The following is a 6,169-nucleotide window of genomic DNA, read 5'->3' on the forward strand; positions in this document are numbered from 1 at the left end:
AAAAGTGAGTTTAGAATTGAAATAATGAGAAATGCGCACTCCGAGTGTTTTGTAGTAATGCAAGAATTAGTATTTATTCTAGATATACAATAACGAGGAGAAACAAACCCCAAGTTTCGTGCTTTTGGTGATAGATTGAATTTTCAGCACCTTGTTCATCCCGACATAATACCGTTTTGAAATGGTGGGACTCATATGAGAATTCACGGATAAACAATAATATTTTGAAGTGCTTACCAAGTAGACAAAAAGCAAAGTAGAGGAAGAAAAAGCAAAAATACGCCCTGCATCTAAGACGTGGCATAAATGAAGATCAATGAAAGTTGCGAAATAGGATTGTATAGTCTGATGTCACGTCCGCCCAGTAACGAGCAGCTTTGTTCTAAACATGATCAGATTAATAGTGTTTTTCTCATCTGGGTACACTTTAATGCTCGTCGGAGAAGTTGGAGAAGTATTTCATAAGGGCGTCCGCCATTGTTCCGATAGTTTAGAACCAGTTACTAAGTTACTATGCGTCATTACGAGGTAAGTGACGTCACGACTGTTGAAGCCTATTGCCCTCGATCGACGTTCACATATATGTAGGTCTTGACAGCCAAACCCATCCTCCTATGGGCCTGATTTAACATTGTTGTAAAGAACAATATTTTGCGTCATTTTTTTAGATTTCCATTACAACAATGAGGAATCGGGTTATCAGTCCTGCAAATAAGTGCACGTCGCCCTCGATAGAGAGATTTAGGAGGGAACAAAACATACAAATTCAACAAGCCGCAATGTGGAGACGCCGTTAATCCAATAGAGAGATTTGGTTTTTGTCAATATTGTTTTTATTGTGTTTATTTGTTTTTAAGGGTTTTACGGCGCTTGCAACACATTTAGGTTATATTAGCGCCAGTGAAAAGGAAGAAAATGGGATAGTTAAAAGTTCTGGAATTACAATTAAAGCACCCAAGAAAAAGCAAGACAAAGGCGAACTAGGAACAAATAGGGATCAGATGTAGATTCCAAGAGCTTACCACCAATGTACTTAGTTTGAGATCACCTATAAGTCTCATCCGGACACAAGCACAAAATCCAACAGAGAGGAATACACTCAAATGCTTACATTATACACTATAAATAACAAATATATTAATACATAACAGAGAGATGATTTACAAGGAAAAAATATCATCTCCCAAAACAATAACTAGGCATTTGACTGTTTCCCTCACAGCCAAGACTCCAGCAGGGCCAGGATAAAACCAAGTAACCTCATTCCAAGGCAAAGACAGAAAGCATGTTGGAAAACAGATATAAGGGGATAGAGGACACAGTATGGACCTCCCTGCCCGCTATGGGAGGTCAGGATCCCCACCCAGTCAATATTGTTTGACAACTAATCAAGGGATCGAATATGCGGCTATGTGGTCTTGTGGTATGACATTCGGTTTTGGATCGAAAGGTCCTGGGTTCGAGCCTCGTCAGCGCATATTTGAGTCCTTGGGAAAGGCGTTTATTCACATTCTCTCACCGTACTCAGGTGAAAAATGAGTACCTGGCCATTAACAGTGTTGTCTCTGATCGAAAAAAAAATGTAATATCGCTTAGCAGGCGTCATGTCCCGTCCTTCGTGTTACGTGTTGCTGTTGGCCAGGCACCACTTGTAAAGCGCTTTGAGCTCATTTAGTGGATTTTGCGCTATATAAAAGCTCATTTTTATATTATTATAATTAGAAAATCCATTCATTCAATCGACTGTCCGCCCAGCTCAGGAATCGTTCTGTGTAGTAACCAAGGGAACTAACTTACTAGCTGTAGTGAGAATTTGGAAATTTAAAGAGTTGTCTCTCTTTGTTTATACGAAATCAGAATCTTTCCCTCACGACAGCTGCAAAATTAATAAAAAGTCCAATATATAGATAGACAGATAGATAGATAGATAGATAGATAGATAGATAGATAGATAGATAGATAGATTGATGGATAGATAAATAGATAGATAGATAGATAGATAGATAGATAGATAGATAGATAGATAGATTGATGGATAGATAGATAGATAGATAGATAGATAGATAGATAGATAGATAGATAGATAGATAGATAGATAGATAGATAAAAATATAATATAATAAACTAATAAGAAAGTAAATAAATAAAATAAATAAATAAAAATAGAATAAAATTTCTTTTATTCATCCCATAGGGGAAATTTGTCTCTAGGGTCTATTCCAAGGGAAGGCTGGAATAACCAAGGTGACTTGCCCTATTCCTCTATTGTTTTACCTCAACGCGCAGCATCAATACTTAACACATCAACTAATATTCCTCTTTTACTTGCATGCCCAAAAACAAAAAGAATTTGTGTTGCAATTTTTGGAGCATTTTTTATATAGCGCAAAATCCACTAAACGTGCTCAAACAGCTTTACAAGGGGTCCCTGGCCAACAGCAACACTTAACATGTCGGACGGAACATGTCGCCTGTTAGGCGATATTACATTTATTTTCGGACAACGTTCTGCTGAAGGTCTGAGGTTCGATCCCCAGTCGAGGTAGACTGATTTTTTGGGATGGTTTTTTTTTTTTTCTTGTATTTTGCTCTCTTGTTTCGTCTGCCACTTTTCATAACACCTTGTATAGAACTTTATCTCACACCAGTGCCTGCTCCCTAGTATTCATTTGATAGTTCTAAATACAAGATGGTTTCTATATTGAATCATTCCAGTGTTTTCCAAACTTACAAATATTTGTGACTTGTCATCTCATATCTGTAATATGTCGGAATGATTAAGATAATAATAATAATAATAATAATAATAATAATAATAATAAATAAATAATAATAATAATAATAATAATAATAATAATAATAATAATAATAACAATATAATAATAATAATAATAATAATAATAATAATAATAATAATAATAATAATAATAATAATAATAATAATAATAATAATAATAATGTCGTAATGATATAACTCGCCTATTCTATATGCCTGCTGTTCAGTACATTAAAAATGCCCCAATTACAGGCCATGCAAGAACTTTATACCTAAGACGTTCATACCAAGAAAAAAAAGCATGTATTGGACGCCGGTTTTAGTCTATCAAATATTTTCTAATAAAAGATGCCGTAATATTTGTCTTAAATGCAGATATGTGGTCATGTGGTATGACACTCGCTTTCGGATCGGAAGGTCCTGGGTTCGAGCCTCCTCGACGCATAGTTGTGTCCTTGGAAAAGACTCTTTACTCACATTCTCTCACCGAACCCAGGTGCAAAATGAGTACTTGGCCGTTAACAGCGTTGTCTCTGTGGGAAAACAAATATATATTATTGCCTAACAGTGGTCATGTCTCGTTCTTTATCTTGCTGTTGGTCAGGGACCCTTTGTAAAGCGCTTTGAGCACATTTAGTGGATATTGCTCTATATAAAATTTCAATTAAAAAAATATTTTTTAAGCTTCTGTGTTGCATTTGGAAGAGAGTTCCAAACAGAAGGGATAACATTAGAATAAGGCCTGTCAGAAACGGTTGTGGAACCTATTTTGGGAATAATCAATGAGAGATGATCACTCGGTCTTAAAGATCTAATAATATTAATAATAATAATAATAATAATAATAATAATAATAATAATAATAATAATAATAATAATAATAATAATAATAATAATAATAATAATAATAATAATAATAATAATAATAATATAATATATGGTTTTTATATAGCGCTTTACCCCGTATATCAACAAGCTCAAATCGCTTAACAGTAACGTGGCTACTTTCACTTAACATACAACCACTCCAACATGCAATATGAAACAAAGCAATATAATTCAACAGTGTTACATATTAAAAAGAAAATTTTAAAGATGTTTTTAAAATAAAATATGCATCATTACTATCTTTGATATGTCTTTCAAAGGAGTTCAAGATAAGGGGTGCCAAATATTCAAACGCATGCTCGCCAATTTTGCGAGTCATGTTTGGCTTCACAAGTATGTGATTATCATACTTTGGTCTCAGATTTCTGGATGAGACGTATAATTTAAGCATGTCATTAATGTATCCAGGACAATCATAGTGCAGTGATTTAAAAACAATAATACACTTCTTATATTCTATACGTTTCGCAACGGAAAGCCAGTAGAGTTCTCTTAGCAAACTCGATGCAGATTGATTTCTCCTCTTTCTATAAATAAGCCTGGCAGCATCTTTCTGGCTACTTGAAGGGATTTTATTTTATTTGTAGAAGAGAGGAGAGGATTTCAAGAATCTAGCTTTGACAGTATTAGAGTATTAACTAACAAGGTAGAGATGTCTCTTGTAATGAGATAATAATTTCACCCACATTTCGAACAAACTTAGCAGTTTCAATTACACTATTTCCTAAAAAGATTGATTCACACTCTACATTTTTAAGGATTGCTGGCCTAGCGATAAATATTAATTCAGTCTTACTATCGTTAAGTTTTAGTCTGTTCAGTTCCATCCAAGTTTTCAATTTAACAAAACAAGATTGAAAACGTTCAATTAAAAGATGTAAATAGTCGTAGGTTGCTGACTTAAAGATTTGACTATCGTCTGCATAAAATTGGTAATTTAGATTAAAATCAGAAATAATTGATCCAAGGGGTTTCATGTACATTGTGAAAAGAACTGGACCCAGTACTGATACCTGTGGCACACCAAATTTCAGAGGATGATCAGATAATTTGACATTTTAAATCACAACAGTCTGTTAACGATTCTTTAAATAAGATTCGAACCATTTCAGCGCCAACCCCTTGATACCAAAAAGACGTTCAAGTCGATTCAACAGAAAGTTGTGATCAATCGTGTCAAATGCAGCCGATAAGTCCAACATCCATAAAATGTTCACCTCATTTTTGTCAGCATTTAACATCAAATCATTTACTACCCTTAACAGCGCAGTCTCGGTGCTATGGTTTTCCCCATAAGCTGATTGGGATGGCTTATAGTGATCATACAATTTTAAATGTAAATTTAATTGGTGAAGAACTCCTTTTTACAGGATTTGGAAGGAAAGTACAATGATTTAATGTTGCTTAAATAGAAAGGAGCAATTTTGTTGATGTATTTAAAGCAAAGAGCAGCAGTTTTGTATTTGAGTCTTAATTCAACAGGTAGCCAATGATCTATTACCTTTTCATTAGAATGTTCATAACAGTATGATTTTGGATGTGTTGCAGTTTGTAAATCAGAAATATTTGGAATGTTATAAAAAAGCGAATTACAGTAATCTATTCTGGAAAATATAAATGACGAAATCAAATTTGTCAGGACAGATGCTGAAAACTGTATTTTTTTAGTCCAAATTTTGAGGGTTGGGCTAATCTAAGTTTATTTGAATTATTCAGAATAAAGAATGTGCGCCCTTTAAAACAGAAAATCGAACTTTTATTTTTGATCATTGTTACATTATACCAAATGGTCATCCCAGCATCGGACCAAATCGGCATTGTGTATCGTGTCCTATGGTTGCCACTCACACAGCGGCACGGTACAGTAATCATAGTAACTGCCTATTCTGCACCACGGAAGGCCTCTCCTGTTTGGGTCCCGGCAATAATTCTTTGCTTCTGATTTACTGTAGCTGTCATGAGGAAAATTGGAATCGGAATAATAGCCGTAGTTCGTCCACTGTGAACATCCAGTGCCGTAACGGGTATGCCTCTCCGTCCCGCTATATCGTGCATAATTTGAACCATCTAATCTGTAACAGTCCGTCGATACACAAGCCACGCTCAAACTGGAATCTATGACCCAGTTACCGGAGGAATCACACGTAGCATCCCCTTGTTTGGACTCCCCGTCTTTACAGATGACGTGAAGACGATAAAAAGATCCAGGAACTTCCTCGACGATTCTGACGATAGAAGATGACAGACCGATTGCTTGATAAAGCTTCTGTGCACAAATTGTGCTCAGCTGGGGTAATTGGTTTTGATCCCTGTCGAATAAAACTCCAAGAGTAGTCCACGTGGAGATTGCAGTAAAGCTGTAAATTGCCACAACAGTTTCTTCGGCTTCGTACCATGTTGTGTAAAGAACATTTCCTACTGGATAAATCTGAGGGGTGGCGCTGGTGGCAAAGGCGGTAAAGTATGCGTATATTCCACTTCCGTGTGATAGAAGGTTAAGGTCGG

The sequence above is a fragment of the Berghia stephanieae genome, chromosome 1, assembly GCF_034508935.2.
Source record: "Berghia stephanieae isolate SIO BIC M18660-M18661 chromosome 1, UCSD_Bste_1.3, whole genome shotgun sequence".
Taxonomy (NCBI): Eukaryota; Metazoa; Mollusca; class Gastropoda; order Nudibranchia; family Aeolidiidae; genus Berghia; species Berghia stephanieae.